Source organism: Ovis aries, chromosome 9 (genome assembly GCF_016772045.2).
Source record: "Ovis aries strain OAR_USU_Benz2616 breed Rambouillet chromosome 9, ARS-UI_Ramb_v3.0, whole genome shotgun sequence".
Classification (NCBI taxonomy): Eukaryota; Metazoa; Chordata; class Mammalia; order Artiodactyla; family Bovidae; genus Ovis; species Ovis aries.
The window spans coordinates 52,787,184-52,805,402 of record NC_056062.1 but is presented as its reverse complement, the minus strand read 5'-3'; the positions used below and the strand labels follow the sequence as shown (position 1 = coordinate 52,805,402).

The 18,219-nt window shown below is 36.3% G+C and overlaps 1 long non-coding RNA gene across 6 annotated transcripts in view; it reads left to right on the top strand.

Moving 5' to 3' along the window:
* LOC121820340 (uncharacterized) overlaps positions 1-18,219 on the top strand; it is a 59,081-nt gene that overhangs the window by 16,436 nt on the left and 24,426 nt on the right. For 5 of the 6 annotated variants that reach the window (XR_009594962.1, XR_006060839.2, XR_009594960.1 and 2 more), the window contains 5 exons: positions 1,356-1,429; positions 10,557-10,713; positions 16,707-16,944; positions 17,766-17,968; positions 18,066-18,146. This is a non-coding gene — a long non-coding RNA (uncharacterized LOC121820340). The remainder of the gene's footprint in view (positions 1-1,355; positions 1,430-10,556; positions 10,714-16,706; positions 16,945-17,765; positions 17,969-18,065; positions 18,147-18,219) is intronic. The other variant, XR_009594959.1, reaches the window with a different exon arrangement.

The following is an 18,219-nucleotide window of genomic DNA, read 5'->3' as shown; positions in this document are numbered from 1 at the left end:
TCAGGATACCCTTTTGGGTTTAGACTTATTCTCTCTTTCTTTGGAGGATCACAGAGAACCGGCTCAGCTGGAATGTTCCACCTGAACTAGAACAGCACACTTGCTAGGAGACAGTGGTGGTTGAGGGCTCAGAACGGAAAGACTGAGGAATTCTTATAGCAAACATAGGTACGGTGAGACTTGTAGCCATCATTTTCGTCATTGCTGACAGTTGGGAAGCTAAGTGAATGTTAATTGAGTGTGCATTGTATAGTAAGGGCTTCACTTACATTGTCACTTTCATCCATTCAAGTCCTCACTGAGGTAGACATAGTTATTATCCCCACTTCATAGGTGAAAGAAATTGAAGCAGAGGGGTGAAGTCACTTGGCCAAGTTGATAGAGCACAGGAGTACTAGAGATGAGATTCAGTGTCCCCCTAGAACCCTGTTGTGCTGCTTCTCTAGAAGTCCCTTAGTAAAACCTGGTCTTTTTTTGTTTAAATCAAACTAAGTAAGAATATAGTCTGTATCAATGGAGGAGAAACAGCCCTTCCTTCTTTTCTTTCTTCTCGCTAAGAAATAAGGAAAAAGCATCCTTTGCCAAAGTCTGCTGGCTTTGTCTGACTATTTCGTTCTGAAGCAGGGTAAACACATCAGAGTTAGATATACATCCCAGGATATAGATAGCAGTCTGTTCAATGTGGCAGCTTTAATCTCTGAGGCTTCTCCAGTGATACGGTGTCCAAATCCCAGCCGTGCTCAGTGGTATGAATTTACTGATGGGTTTGTAAAAGATGTACAAATTTAGTAAAATCCAAGTATTCCAAGGATCTGGTTTGAATTACATGTTTCTGCGACATTATCAAGAGTTATGGATGGTGCTCTGCTTTCCACAACTGTATTCTCTGATTGTGGTTGCTGCATTTACATACTATTATATAAGATCAAGTATAAATCTATGGTTCAGTGGGAGAATTTATTAGTTTTTACTCCTTAGATAGACAGGATTTCATACTTAACTTTCTATGTTGTCATCAGTGATTGCTTTTATTAGTTCTGCTGCATTCGGTTTTGTTTAAAAAGACATTTGCTAAAAATTACTTGTTTTCTTTACTCATAAGAGTTGCAGGTGATGTGAAAATTGGTGATACCTATTACAGGTGTATACTCTGCTGAAGCAATATGAATAGTTTACTTCCTTAAAAATTACAGTGTTTTATGTATAGAGAATGCTTTGCCAATAGTAGGTGCTCAGTAAGTATTAAACAAGAAAATGCATATTTGCTTTGATCAAAATTTGATTTAAAAGGACTGATCTCAACATTGGTTACTCAGTCAGATTTGTTAAAGATTATTTTGTTTTTCCCCCCTTAGGCTGCCATGAAGATGGGGATCTAAGCAAACATAGTGTTCTAGCATCTCTAATGATGGAAACAGACATGTCAGAGGTATACAATTATTCTTCAGCAAACAATAGAACAAAGTACATTAGAGTGGAAACATTGGAGTCAGTGAAAAGAGAGAACTCTAGCTCTAGTTCATATGGTGTTGTGATCTTAGACCAGTTATTAATCTCTTCACACCAAGTTTGCCTTTTCTATAAAGTGGGTATTATAATAACAGGGAGGGATCCCCTAAGAAATGGCTTTTAAATATTCTGTGGAATAGCACAGAGTCTGCCCTTGTGTAAATACTCAGTAAACTTTATGTGTCGCTATTAATTTGTAGGATGTTTTGATGGCTTTAAGTACATATAGGTTTTCTATTTGAAAAGTTCTATTTTTAGTGTGTTGTACTAAGGAGTGCTCTTTCACTCCTATACTAAGGAGGAAAATCTTTAAAAACAGAGATGTAATTCAGAATATTATGATTCTGTAAACTTGTTGACTTCAAAACATGAAACTTGAATAATTTGGTTTTATATGTGGTAGAAATAACCTATGAACAATATTTTAAATTGACTAAATGTTTCTTTCATAGTTGGCATCAGGTTCAGATTTTTGAACTGGAATGTGGTTACAATGGTGAATGAGAGATTGTATATTTAAAAATCTCGTCACTCTATGGTATGTTTAATGACCAAAATTATGATGTAAGACCATTCAGTTAAATATTAATTCCATGAGGCTAATTTAAGAGCAGAAAGTTAGAATGTGATGTATATTGTGGGCTACCAAGAATGTCATGTTTTTTCCAGTGTTCTGAAGCTGTATATCTGTCACTATTGTGTATGTATACATGTATGTGGGTTCCTATGTGTTCATGGACTGAGAAAAACAAAATTTTAAAAATCCTTGTTTTATTTCATCTTTCATTGCCTTGTTTGTAGGAAAAGATATAGCGTTTTCTTCTCTCACCCTTAAGTGAAGAATCTATTTTCCTGAAGGGAAATTACATGCATGCATAAATGGGCAGACAAGGCTTATGTAACACAGTCATGTAAACTGTGAAGGTGTTATAAATAGCAAAATTTCTTCAGCAGAAGTAGTGATATTTATGATAAGTTTCCCACATTCCTTCATTTTTAAGTTTTCTGCTTTTTTTCAAAGTCTTCTAGGCAGTGCCATACATAATTTTTTTTTTGAGAAAAAGTGGTAAAGCTCTATCCTTTTATCACTGACAGGAATAACAAATATCCCATCTCTCCCTTGTCCTTTGACTTGGGTGACTTGTGCCCTCGTGTGTGACCAAAAGGCGCCCTTTCTGTTGACAGTTACAGACAAAGTGGAGATGCTTTGTCGGACTGTATGCACAGTCCAAATAAACCAGGATGTTCAGGACGATTTGGGCAGCAAAAGTGTAGCTTCATGAAGTGCAGTATAGCCATCTTGCTGGACACTCAGACAAAATAGACCAAAGGACAGAGATGGAGCATTCCTAAATGTTCAACCATATTTCATTCATAGAGGAAATGAATTAGATGCCTTAGGATTTTCCTAACTGCTAGAAACAAAAACATTTCTTGTATTAGATTGCTGGAATTAAGTCAAATTTTCATTGTCTAGAAGCTGTATTTGGTAAATTTTCTCTTTCCAAGAAGATATTAGGTATTATTTTCCATTCTGTGCTGTGCTGTGCTTAGTCACTCAGTCGTGTCCGACTCTGCGACCCCATGGACCTGCCAGGCACCTCTGTCCATGGAGCTTCTCCAGTCAAGTATACTGGAGTGGATTGCCATGGCCTCCCCCAGGGGATCTTCGCAACCCAGGGATCGAACCCAGGTCTCTTGCAATGTAGGAGGATTTTTTACCATCTGAGCCACCAAAGAAGTCCAAATTTTCCATTCTAATTTGGTATTAACGTTAAAAGCTTGTCTGAATGCCATCTGTTATCACAGGTATCATCAGATGGAAATCTCGTTCTTGAGCATAACTCTTACATTCTGTAAGCCAGGACAAGTGGGAACCAAATAGTAATACATCTATAAGGCTGACTTCCTCACCCCAAATGGTTGCTCTGTAAATGTAACCTCATGATAGAATGAAGGGAGTATATTTTCCAAATCTTTTGCAAAATCATTTATTCTTAACCAAAAAGCACAAGATTAAGAGAATCTGCCTGCAATGCAGGAGATGCTAGAGATGTGGGTTCGATCCCTGGATCAGGAATATCCCTTGGAGCAGGAAATGGCAACCCACTCCAGTATTCTTGCCTGGAGAATCCCATGGACAGAGGAGCCTGGTGGCCTACAGTCCATAAGATCTCAAAGAGTCAGGCATGACTGAGAGACTGACCATGTACACAAACCGAAGAGCCCAGGATTAAAGAATGCCTAAATGCCAACAAGAGAAAGGAAACAACTAATGGAAGAAAAAGAGATAAAGAATGTGAGCAAAGCTTTGTTACTCTATTTAGTCTTTTCATTAGCAATTTACTCAATCATATAACTAATGTATCTTGGGTGCTCACAATGTGTTTGAAGAAGAGGCACTGTAGAACTAGAGATACAGAGCATAAACAAGACTGGAATTTCTACCTATTAAATAGGAGTGAGATGAACATTTACTTCTGGAACAATGTAATGTAGCAGGCAAAGTTTCTTAGCAGGGCTAAACTCAGCATTGGAAGTAGATAAATAGACATTTATTTCCATCCTATTGTAGAAATGTTATTAATTTTATGGCTAGATGTATTCTAACTCTTCATATTATTAAAGTTTTAGATGGATTCTGAACTTTTGCTGTTATAGACAGCATTATTGTTTTGAAACCTGAAGATTGCCTCAGTGTCCTATAATAAAGATATAAGGAAATAAGACGTGCCTTGGAGGTACATGGCATGGAAGTATTAGGGCTTACATGCTAGCTCAGTTGGTAAAGAATCTGCCTGCAACACAGGAGACCCTGGTTTGATTCCTGGGTTGGGAAGATCCCCTGGAGAAGAGATCGGCTACCCACTCCAGTATTCTTAGGCTTCCCTTGTGGCTCAGCTGGTAAAGAATCTGCCTGCAATACAGGAGACCTGGATTCGATACCTGGTTTGGAAAGATCCCCTGGAGAAGAGAAAGGCTACTCACTCCAGTATCCCAGGCTGGAGAATTTGCAGAGTAGGACTCGACTAAGTGACTTTCAGTTTGGGCTTCCCTGGTACCTCAGATGGTAAAGCATGTTCCTGCAATGAGGGAGAGCTAGGTTCAGTCCCTGGGTTGGGAAGATCCCCTGGAGAAGGAAATGGCAAACTCACTCCACTTACACTTTTTCATGGAAGTATTTGGACTTCCCTGGTGGCTCAGACGGTAAAGCGTCTGTCTACAATGCAGGAGAACTGGGTTCGATCCCTGGGTCAGGAAGATCCGCTGGAGAAGGAAATGACAATCCACTCCAGTGCTATTGCCTGGAAAATCCCATGGACAGAGGAGCCTGATAGGTTACAGTCCATGGGGTCGCAAAGAGTCGGACACGACTGAGCGACTTCACTTCACTATAATAGAGGATTATGCAATACTAAAATGATTCTTGCCAACAGTCTTTAATAATTCTAGAGTGAAAAAGCAAAGCAAAAACTGACTTACATGTACACATAGATATATTAAGAGCTCAACTTTGTATCTGTATGAAACTATCAAGGAAATTTTATGAAAAAGTTTTTATGGTTAATTTTTTATGTGGGGTTATAGGTAATTACTAATGCTTTTTGTTTTTATTCTTTGCTTTTTTAAAGTTTTTCTCTAAAAACTATGTATTTTTTTAGAATCGGAGAACACCCGTATGCTTAAAGTTTCAAGTGATCTGATTTTCAATCAAAAGTAAAATAAAGTTTTGAAAGATATATCTGTTTTTTTCTGGTTGATTTTTATCAACTTAAAAAGGCACCAAGAATATGAATAATACTAACATTAAGCCAAATAAACTTTTAAAAAATCCCCTGCTTTAATAAGTAAAAATATCTCACCACTATTTTAGTTTGAATTTCTTTGGTTAGAATATATCGTGATTATTTTTCTTTAATTTTTAATTTCTAAAAGGTATTTGCTTTTGTCTGAATTACATACAATATCCTTTGTCTATATTTCTTATTTTTTCCCTTTATAAGAATGTTTTATATTAACACTTGCTATAAATATTCCCTGTTCTCTGCATTTAAAAAAAATTTAAATTGTTACTCTTCAGCAGTTTTAAATGGTCAAATTTGTTAATATAGTCCATTGTGATTTTATTTATAATATCACATTAAAAAATTTTGGCCCTCCAGAGTTTTATAAATATTAAATTATGTTTGGTAGTTTTGTAATTGCTTGACTAATTTCCTGTAGTTTTTAACTGAACATTTTAAGTTAGCATTTATAGAATATTGTTTGTTGTATTGGCCTACATTTTTTTCCTGAATGGTAATAAATGATCCCAACACCCTTATTTACATATTTAGTGACACTTCCTATAATTACATATGTATATATTTATATTCACACAATATAAATATATGTAATATGTATATGAACATGTATGTTAATATTACTTAATTTTTTTAGATTGTCTATTGTATAGAAGTTTGTACATCTATCTCAAATGGAATTGTATTTTAATTAGCCTTGATTTAATCTTTTTAACATTTAAAAAAATATTTCAAACCTTGCTTTAATCTTGATGAATTCTAATAGTTTATATGTTTGTATATACTTACTCCCTTTTTCATATATTTAAAAATATTCTTGCCTTTTTTCTAGATTAATCTTGCTATCAATTTCTGTCACGTTCTAAGAAAAAGATCTATTTGAGGTTATTTAGGATTGAGAATTCTATTAAACATACAAATTAATTTAGAAAATGAAATAAATAATTATGAACAGTAGTTTATCTGAACTCAGTTGAATTTTCTGACTCCTGACATGAGAGACTAATAATTCCTACAGAAGCCTGAATGGAAGCACAATCTTCAAACTTCTGTTCAGTTCAGTTCAGTCGCTCAGTCGTGTCCGACTCTTTGCGACCCCATGAATCGCAGCACGCCAGGCCTCCCTGTCCATCACCAACTCCCGGAGTTCACTCAGACTCGCTTCCATCAAATCCGTGATGCCATCCAGCCATCTCATCCTCTGTCGTCTCCTTCTCCTCCTGCCCCTTATCTTTGCCTTTTTCCTTAAAAGTTTCTAGGAAGCAATTGTCCTCTACAAACGAACAAAATTTATCTTCTTTGTGTTGTTAATGGTTACCTATGAATGTTCCACAACTCATGGGAGTACTTCCTGAAAACATTAAAATACTTAACCAATTAAAGATTACTTAGATTAACAAACATCTTGAGGAGAAAGCATTAAACATAAAAGTCCTCATCTCATGAACAATTATGACATAGATTTTCTAACACCTGAAGTTTCAAAATAAGGGTTTTTATAAAAAAGGAACAGTAATGCTGGATCGCAGGTCAATTGTGGAAAAAACAAGCCTAATTTGAATCATAAGTTTAGAAGTTTGACTATCAGAGGAAACCAGAGTGCCTGTAGAGAGAGGTCTGGGAAGGGTTGTTAGCACATATCATTTTTCTGTTGCAATTTTGTAGGAACACAAGTGTTTGTAGGATAGGTGCTTATATTTGAGCCATGATACTAGTTCATGCCTGATTTCCAGGGTTTTTTTTAATTCCAGTTAAGATTTCTGCTATTCGCTGGCCTATATCTTAGATCCAACCCACCTTTTGAGACCATCTTATCAGATCCATATTAGCATCTTTCCCCTTATCTTTCATTATGCCACCCATATACTTTGCACCAAGTTCTATATATTATATGAAGAAAGTGAAAGTGTTAGTCACTCAGTCATGTCCGACTCTTTTGACCCCATGGAGTGTAGCCCACCAGGCTCCTCTGTCCATGGACTTCTCCAGGCAAGAATACTGGAGTGGGTTGCCATTCCCTTCTCCAGGGGTCTTCCCGACTCAGAGATGGAATCCAGGTCTCCTGCCTTGCAGACAGATTCTTCATCACCTGAGTCATTTTAATTACTCCCCCAAACAAATCTAAAGAGTATGTATTATTCTGGATTGTCACCTAATTTTTACTAGCACTATTTTTTCCCCCATATCCCTAAGAACTTGCAGTTTTGTTGTGCATAGACCACTTCCTAGATGATCCCTACAGTGCCATGAAACTCTAGAATCTGCATTCTCTTATTTGAATTCCACCTGCTGGCATTGCCAACAGACAGATTCACTGAGCTGTGACTGAACTGGCTGTTCTCTCCATGGTCAACACCTAGATCTCAGTTAGTTGTCTCTTAACCACCACCAACACTCCCCGCCCCCTATCTGTTAATAGTCTGCCATCTTATCTTGTGTTGTCTGTCTATCCATTTGCCATCCTTTTTTATTTAATGTGTTGTCAAGGAGAGGCAGAAGAATTCTAATTTTAATGCTTTCAAAGACCCATAAGGAGGCAGTCCTTAGATTCAGGGTTGATAGTAATAGTGAAAAATTTGACCCTTTACTAATGCTCAGTAGTTATTCTTGGCCAAAATGACTATTAGTCAGACACACACAGGTTGTTTCTATATGCCTATGAACTTAGCTGGATACAGTTTCAATACATCACAATGGGCTGAAGGCCTTCAATGGATAACCCCTGGTGGATGTTATCAAGGGCACACCATTAAGGAGGGAGAAGAAAACTGAACAGCAGGGGAAAGAATACCAGACTTTGAGTAAAAGACTATGATTTAATTTTTGGCTATCTTATGTATTAGTTGAGTGCATGGGAAATTTATTAAACATTCTGAGTCTTTGTTTCTTTATGTATAAAATATAGCTTATGTTATCAACATAAGGTTCAACAAAACGGTACATAGAAAAAACTGAATTCTGGTACACAGTTGGAGATTTGATCTATCAGAAAATAAGATAGCACATTCAATGAGACAGTTGATGAGACTGACTGAAGAATTTATTTACAAATGAACAGGACAAACAGAAACTGAGAAGCAGGGAGCTGTTACTTAGCCAAAAAAGAGCAAGGGGAGCCAGGAGTTACTGGAATGTGGAAAAGGAGTTCTAGAAGTTCAGAAGAAGGCTAGCTGTAAAGGATGTCTGGCTTGAGTAAATAAGCAGCAACTTCATGCTTATAGTAACACTGGTTAAATTAAGTGGTCTTTTTACCTTTAACAAATGTAGCTCTTTTGATGCAAACTAACTCTGGTGTCAAATTTAGAGATTAACTCAGTAAATCTTTCTAGAGAGGTATCAGGAAAAATGATTAGCACAAAGTACAACTACCAGAAAAAAATGGGAGGTAGGCAGTGGGAGAACAGAAATATACTTTGAACCAAGGAAAGGACCTGAGAGACAGTTTCTGTCCATCTGATTAACAAAAGGTAACCTGCATAATTTTTTACTGAGATATTTATTGTCGATGGAATTTCTTTTTTAATCTTTTATTTTTAAAATTTTAAAATCTTTAATTCTTACATGCGTTCCCAAACATGAACCCCCCTCCCACCTCCCTCCCCATAACATCTCTCCGGGTCATCCCCATGCACCAGCCCCAAGCATGCTGTATCCTGCGTCAGACGGGAGAATGGCATTCTAACATGTATACTATCATGTACGAATTGATGGAATTTTTGAAAGTGGAAGTGTTAGTTGCTCAGTTGTGTCCAACTCGTTGCGACCCCGTAGACTGCAACTCTCCAGGCTTCTCTGTCCATGGAATTCTCCAGGCAAGAATACTGGAGTGGATAGCCATTTCCTTCTCCAGGGGATCTTCCCGACCCAGGGATGGAAACTGGATCTCCTGCATTGCAGGCAGATACTTTATCATCTGAGCCATCAAATTATGGGGCATTTTGGCTTATCCTCAAGTCTCATCCTCACCATGTGGGTTTAAATGTTTCAATTGGATTGAGTCAACTGAAGCTCATATGAGTATTTCCTAATAGGAGATCCACATGGATGTGTTGTAAGTTGTATAAAGTTCTGTGCAGATTTCAACATTGTTGTATACACACGAAGAAAAATTAAAAAACAAAAACATACAATCCAATGGTACAACTCCTACAGTTAGTTTGGAATACTTACCCTACCTAAGAGTAAATAGGATCATACTGGACTGATTTTACTGATTGCTTTAACCCGGAGGAACTGATCAATATCAGAAGAGGCCCTGTTTTTCTTGCCTTCAGACTTTTTCCTATTTTACTCATTTAAATTAACCCCAGTGTTGTGCTGTCAGTTGGATGTGGGTGGAGTGAGGATGGTTTATTTGTTCTGAGAAACAAAATAAGTGGTCACTGATGCTACTCGACAGCACCTCTGTGTGGATGGTGGGGATAATGATCTGACATATGAATGTGAACAAGTGTTTCCTTAATGGTCCATCCAGGTGGTACTCTCTGAATGTTTCCAGATTTTGTTTTTTTGATCACCTAAACCATGTAAAATGAAATGTCATAAGAGAGGAATTGGACAGCAGTCAGTTGTTAATATGCTGGCTCCACAGTTTCAATATTTAGCCATACTTGAAAAGAGGAAAAAGGAGAATAGAGAAACTAAGAGATTTCTTATAAGCTAATGAGAGTAACAGGGCTTCCCTGGTGGCTCAGCGGTCATGAATCCGCCTGCTAGTGCAGGAGATGAGGGTTCAGTCTCTGGATCAGGAAGATCCCCTGGAGAAGGAAATGGCAACCCACTCCAATATCTTTGCCTGCAAGATGGCAAGGACAGGGGAGCATGGCGGGCTGTGGTCCATGGGGGTCACAAAAGAGTTGGATATGATTTATCGGCTAAACAACAGTTGAAAGTAACAAGAACTGAATCTTGGACAAGGAGCTGAATAGGTAGTAGCAACTGAGTGACAATTGTCCCACCAACCAAAATGGGACAATTGCAATGAAAGGAAGAGAAAGAGAGCACAAAAGAAACCTTAGTATAATAAGTACATTAACCTTAAAGGTGGTGGTGGAAATGCATGGGTTCTAAATATAATCTAAATAATGGATCAACATTTGAAAGGTTTTTTTTGAGATTGAAGATTTGTATTTAATTTCTACTCTTTATGTGTTTGTTGTAATAAGACAGTATTTACATTCTACCTAAAAAAATAAGCCAAATGTAGATACTGTTTTGTCTTATGCTCTTTGACTTTATTCACAGTGAAAAATGATAACATGATTTTTATATGACTCATATGCAAAATGAAATACTTTCATCTATGAGGTTGGCTGATGGGAAATAAAATCAGATATTTCACTTCTAACTCCATCAAGCAAAAGAAAAATCAGTTGTGATTCCAAGAAGAGATGAACTCTTGGTAAGGAAATATTTGTTTTACAATTTTCAGAAAGAATTATCAAATAACATACTGTAAACAAGTCGAATGCCTAAGCATATTCTTTGTTTTAAATGAAACCATAAATGGTACATGAGGGAACACAGTAACATTTGAGGAAGAGGCAATTGCATGAATATTTAAATTTCTTCCTGTGTTCATAAAAAATAAAATTCAGATGTCATGGAAAAACACCTCTCATCTTTTGAGCTTTACATTAGTAAGCTGTCAACTCCTTGAAGAAAAGAAAGATAGTTTAGCTTATGCTATCATGTGTTTTTTCGAACTTACTTGATCATGTTGGTTTTAAATTCATATATAGATGGAGCCTTGGATCCTTTGTTGTTTATTTTAATTTCTGGATTTAAATTCTGTAATCTAAAAGTATGTGACAACTTATAATGGTCTTTTTAAAGTAAATTTCAATTTTCCTGGTACAAGCATATTTTTTGACAAGATGGCATTGAATCTGTATAAGTTTAATTGCCACAATTGTTTGGTCAAATATTTGATTTGGGGATTCGTCAGTGAGATAAAGAAGTCAGCCACAAGAACTTTATATGAAAACTGATTTCGTAGAAAGATGCTTCTTCCATTTGCTTCTTCTAGTCAACGGAAGGGTGAAATCTTGTCTTTCAAGCATTGGGAGGCAAGATGAAAATATCAGTGCTGCTCTCTGAAATGTTAAATGGTTGCATGTTAGATATTGTAGATATAGCCTCTTTATATGTCCTTACAGAAAGGTTTACTTTGGATGGCAAATCTGAAAATTCAACATCATTGCGTATAAGGTTAAAAAAGGTAAACCACACAGTGAGATTTAGAATTTCTGCATTTAATGCTTTGGATGGATAATTGAAATCATTAACATAGAAGTTCCTTACATTTTCTTTGGGCTCAGAGGTTTTTGTAAACTGGTTTTCAAGAAAGAGGTAAGACCTGAAGAAGGAAAAATACATTATATTGTTTAGCATGCATGTTTGACACTCAAGTATATTGATAGGTTCTGCCTTTTATAAGATGAATACTATGACAAATGACAGAGAAGAGATTGTGCGTCACTATCTCTGTTCTATCTATGTACTGCCAGTGGGCAAAGATTTCTCATTTCATACATCATTTACAACTTCCTACAGTAATTTTACACAGCTCATATCCTTGGTACAAGGCATAGCAATTATCTATACATATATATGCATGCAGGCATACTGAATATGAAAACCATGTGGTTCTAAAAAGAGTTCCAAAGTTCACACACTCCAACAAAGAAAAGTTGCTAAGAGCCTGTAAGTTGTTCAATTAAAAACCTTTTCTATTTTAACTTATGCCCCAGTGTTTACCTCTGAAACAGATTGGCTCAGGAGGTCTTCTTTTAAAGTACTGTTTGTAAGAATGAAATATTTTCAGTTTTCCTAATTGCTTTTGTATTCCAAAAGTTAAAAAATCATATTTTTTTCTATCTACTTTTGGTCTTTTGCCTCTAAGTAGAATGAGAAAAACAAAATATTGTGTTTTGAAATAGGTTAAAAAATCCCCTAAAATGTACAGGTTTACAGTATTAAATGTGAGTAAAGATAAAAGTTTGACAGTGTTTGGTTATTTTGGACTTTCTAAAATTATTTTAAGTTGTCATAGTTCTACTATTTCATCTAATACAGAACATGTAACTTTTAGAGATATTATGAATTGCAAGTTGATACATAATTTATCATATTCATAAGTAATTCTGAGTATCTTTCATACATTATCAATAATCTGTAATCAGTTTGTATTTTTCAGTTTCTAATTTTTTTTCTTTTCAAATTTCATTGTGCTTCATATTCTGGCTTTCATTGTATGTGTTTAGAACAAAGAATGATAATTAGATAGCTCCTTTCAAAAGCACAGAAAGCAATGATTCAGATTCAGCAAACACAGTGAATCCCACTATTTATCAATGAATAAAAAAGTCTATTGCTTTTCAAAAATTATTCATTTTATTGACACAATATTCCTATTGCTCCACAACCATGATTTCTTAAGACACTTTTTTCTTTTGGGAAATTGTTGCTTAAGATTCTCTTGTATTAACATTTCTTGGTACTCAGAATGCATCTGAAAGCATAAATCTATATGTAGAAGTTAAGGTTTCTATATTTAGGTCCTTGTACTCTAAGAGAAGACAGGAACACATAACTGGCATATTCTACTTCTGTAACTGTTTTAGTTACTAATTGTGATAAGTATATAAGAAATTAGAGGTCCTTGCTCATGGCAACCCACTACAGTACACTTGCCTAAAAAGTCCCATGGACAAAGGAGCCTGGCAGGCTACAGTCCATGGGATTGCAACGAGTCAGACATGACTTAGTGACTGAGTGTGTACACATACACACATATACACACACACAAACACACACATGTTCTCATTCATTAGTTTTAGGAGAAGAAATTTCCAGTGCTGTTCTGTCACTCATCACTTTTGGTCTCTCTCTGAACTTCAATGCAATACATGCATTCAAGCATGATTTAGAGTTTTTAAAAAGGAAAACAGTCAAAAGCAGTTCTTTTAATGAACTTAAACACAGAAATGATTGTTAAAAAGCCAACAGATGAAATCTTTACAGCATTGATCCTGAAGTAACAAGAGGAATTATAATAGCATCATCAGTTCAGTTCAGTTCAGTTCAATTCAGTCGCTCAGTCGTGTCCAACTCTTTGCGACCCTATGAATCGCAGCACGCCAGGCCTCCCTGTCCATCACCATATCCCAGAGTTCACTCAGACTCACGTCCATCGAGTCAGTGATGCCATCCAGCCATCTCATCCTCAGTCGTCCCCTTCTCCTCCTGCCCCCAATCCCTCCCAGCATCAGAGTCTTTTCCAATGAGTCAACTCTTCGCATGAGATGGCCAAAGTACTGGAGCTTCAGCTTTAGCATCATTCCTTCCAAAGAAATCCCAGGGTTGATCTCCTTCAGAATGGACTGGTTGGATCTCCTTGCAGTCCAAATACCACATATGTAGAGAACTAACATTAGGGAAGGAGGGGGTAGGACTAACTGAGAAAGTAGTCCTACAAAATGATGCAAACTGGGTGATTTTAAATTTACTTAATATAGGTGAGAGTCTTTTTTATTTTTATTAGCCATGTTATATGTCTGAAAGCAAAATAATCTGAAAAATTTAAGTGTACAAAACGAAGGCTTTTTAAGTTCAGGATTGTTTTAATGGCCACTGTAGTTAACTTCATTTGCTATAATCCTAGTAACATTATGGTCAAATAGTAACTGCGGAAATGGTGCCATTTTATCTTAGTTTTACAGATAGTCACATTAAATGGCTGATTCTTGTTGATGTTTGACAGAAAGCAACAAAATTCTGTAAAGCAATTATCCTTCATATAAAAAATAAATAGTTTAAAAAATAAGCTAGCATTTTTATAAACACTCAAATCTACATATGTGTTTTTCATAGCTTGTTGGTGTTTGAAAACTTATTAATAGGCATTATAAAATGCCTGAATTACTAAGATAAAGTACATGCATTCAAGCATGATTTAGAGTTTTTAAAAAGGAAGACACAGTCAAAACCAGTTCTTTTAATGAACTTAAACACAGAAATGATTGTTAAAAAGCCAATAGATAAAATCTTGACAGCATTGATCCTGAAGTAACAAGAGGAACTATAATAGCATCATACATATCTCATATGTAGAGAACTAACATCAGGGAAGGAGGGGGTAGGATTAACTGAGAAAGTAGCGTTGACATATATACACTATCATGTGTAAAACAGATAACTAGTGGGAAGTTGCTAAATAACACAGGGAGGCCAGCCTGGTGCTCTGTGATGACCTAGAGGGGTGAGATGTGAGAAGGGAGGGAGGGGATATATATAATTATGACTGATTCATATTATTGTACTGTAGAAGCCACCACAACATTTTAAAGCAATTATCCACAAATTAAATAAGAAAAAAATTAAAATCACATGCAAAAAGAAAATATCTAGAGAAGTAGCTTCTTTTCTAATCTTGAGATTCGAACCAAAGCTATTTTTAACTGCAACACTATCTCTACATACACACGAATAAAAGAATAAGTGGAATTGTCAGGCAATAACCTTTTTTTTAAAGTTGCAATCATATTAATACATAATTGTGTCACTTCTTCCTTGTTGCTGTTATATAAAGATATTTTATTCTTTCATTTAACAGATATATTGGAGTCCTCCTATTACATAAAAAATAACTAAACCTTACTTAAACTTCTAAATTTAGTGTCAGGGACTTGTCATTATAAGGGTGACTATGTATGTTAATTTTTATTGTTGTGTAAGAAATTGCCTTAAAGTAGTGGCCTAAAACAATAGATATTTGTTACCTGAAAATTTCTGTGAATCAGGAGTCTAAACACAGATTAGCTGTGTTCTCTAAAAACAAGGCTTTCAAGATGGAGTTCTCATCTAAATATCAACCAGGGAAGGATCCATTTGCAAATTCACTTAGTTTTGGTCACTGCCATAACTCATTTCCTGTGGTCGTAGGACTGAGGGCCTCATTTTCCTGCTGGCTGTCAGTTGGATGTCCTTGCAGGTTATTGGTTGCAAGCTTCTCTCAATTCCTAGAAGCCACTCTCAATTTCTTACCACATGAGCCTTCCACCATGACTGCTTGTTTCATCAAAGCCAGAAAGACCAGGAGGGACTCCTGCAAAATGGGAGCTGTGATCTTACAAGCATAATCACAATCATGTGATTACGCATATTTCTTCACCTTTGTTATATTCTATAGATTAATAGCAAGTCACACATCTTATCCATACTTAAGGAAAAGGAGTCCCACAAGGCCATGGACATCAAGAGGTAGAGGTAATAGGGGGCTTCCCAGGTAGTACCAGTGGTAAAGAACATGCCTGCCAGTGTAAGAGACACAGGTTCAGTCCTTGGGTCAGGAAGATTTCATGGAAGAGGGCATGGCAGCCCACTCCAATAACAGATGCTTTGAGTCTGTCCGCCATACATAGCTTTACTATGTAAAGCTAACAATCTAGGTATGAGCAATTAATTTGCAGATAAATACATGAACAAAAATAAAAACAGTATGGTGTAGTTCATATATTGTGTTCATGGTCAGTTGTGTCCAACTCTTTGCAGGCCCATGAACGATAGCCCACCAGACTCTTCTGTCTATGGAATTTTCCAGGCAAGAATACTGGAACAGGTTGCCATTGCCTACTCCAGGGGATCTTCCCGACCCAGGGGTTGAACCTCTTGCACTTCCTTCATTGACAGGTGGATTCTTTCCCACTAGTGCCACCTGGAAAGCCCATTTCAAATATTCTTGCCTGTAAATTAGGAAATTTGGCCTTGTAAGGCATTCAGTAACCTGTTATACCTCTCTGGATCCATAAGGGATTGACTTCACACATAAAAATGGAGGGGCTTGGACTGGAATGATTGATAAAATCCTTTTCAGTTCTAAACTTCTACAAGGTCTAGAATATTTGGCATACGCAGCATTGTTCAATGAACTAGATATTTATTTAGACACTTTAGTTTTCTTAATGGCTTATATCAAAAAGGCCAAGTCTATTGAGATTTCAACTTAATTTTAATGCATTTTTGAATGTCTACTCTAAACAGGTCATGCGAAGTAGTAAAATTAATGGTTAAGAAGGTAAGTTTAAGATTTAGATGCTTGAGTTCAAATTCTCAGTTCTTCCTCTCATCCACTGAGTGATGTTGGGCAAAATATTAAATCTCTCCTCATTGATAACATGAAATGATAATACTACCTAGCTTATAAGATTGTTGCCTCACAAATATTAATTATTATACATCATAAATATTAGCTATTATAGATTTTATTATAATTACAATATGATGTGCCATTCATATTAGGCAAGGAAAATAAATACCAGGTGAATAATAAAGTTTGTCTGCCTTGAAGGAATGCACAGAAATGGTGCTTTATTAAATTATTTTCTCTTCTAGGTAGAATTTTGCTGTTATTTAGTTGCTAAGTCCTGTCCAACTCTTTGCAACCCCATGGACTGTAGCCTGCCAAGCTCCTCTGTCCATGAGTTTCTCAGTCTGGAGGAAATTGGAGTGGGTTGCTATTTCCTTCTCCAAGGGGATCTTCCTGACCCAGGGATCGAACCCATGTCTCCTGCATTGGCAGGTGGATTCTTTACCACTGAGCCACCAGGAAGCCCTGGTAGAATATGTCACGGTAAAAATATTTTATTTCCCTTGAGATTTATCAGAAAATAGTTAAAATTCTTGTTTAATATGATAAGTATGGTTATATTAATAATTGAGTAATATTTGTTGGATTTTATCCAACCTTCTCAGAAAGAATTAACTAGGGCAAGATTTGTTTTAGTATAAAAATACTGTCTGCCTTATGAAATGTTCATTTTGATTCCATATATTCTGTTCTTTTGTGAGCAGGTTTCTAGGTACAGCACTTCATGGTTATTAATAAATGGGCCATACATAAATTATGCATTAAGAAAAAGTGAAAGGGAAAAGCACTGAGCATCCCTTTTGCTAGTTAGGGGAAACAGTTTTACTATCTGACATTGAAGACAAGACAGTCAGTGTAATTTATTAGAATTACAAGCAGCCAGATTCATACTCCACGTCATCTTTCAAACTCTTTTGTTCTCTACACAGAAAAATCACATGGAATGAGAAATAACCATGAAGGGATAGCTATTTTGATCTGCAAGAGAATCCTTAACTACACACATTTTCTGAAAGTATTTTTACCACCTGGTCTTGGGTTTTCAGTCTTTGAACTTCTCCTATGACATAGGGACAAACTCAAAAGACCAAAAACTGCAATTCAGATACTTAAAAACTCCAGTGAAAGTGAACATCTTTGCTATCTCATGAACACATTATCTGAATGGAATGAAGCAAGGCAAATATTGATGTGTTTTATGGATATGTGGATGCCTTTTGAGGGAATTGACTAATGAGGGATGGTTAAAAGGCAGATCTACTGATAAGTCGCTCTTTACTTTTTTTTTTCTTTTGGCCATATAGCAAAGCCCCTGAGATCCTAGTTCCCCAAGCCGGAACTGGACTGGACCAAGGACTGAACTCACGCCCTCTGCAGTGGAAGTGCATAGTCCTAACCACTGGACCGCCAGGGAATTCCCTTTGTTTTAACTATAAGGAGAGAAAAGGAGATAGATATCAAAGGAGTTGAGAAGTGAAATCCTAGCGAATAGCTGCATTCTCAGTTGGTAAAAATCATACCAAGTCTTTTTGCATATGATCCACAATCTGAAATTGTCTTTTTTTCTTTGTTTATTTCCTTCTTTGTTTTATCTCCCTATTTAGAAAATTGGATCCATGATGGCTAGGATCTTGTATGTTCTTTTCATCACTTGAATCCATTTCCTACAACTGTGTAAAACCATGGTAGGTACTCAATAAAAACTTGCTCAATGAATGCATGAGGAATCGATATTTGGATTCTAGTTTTCCGTGCAAC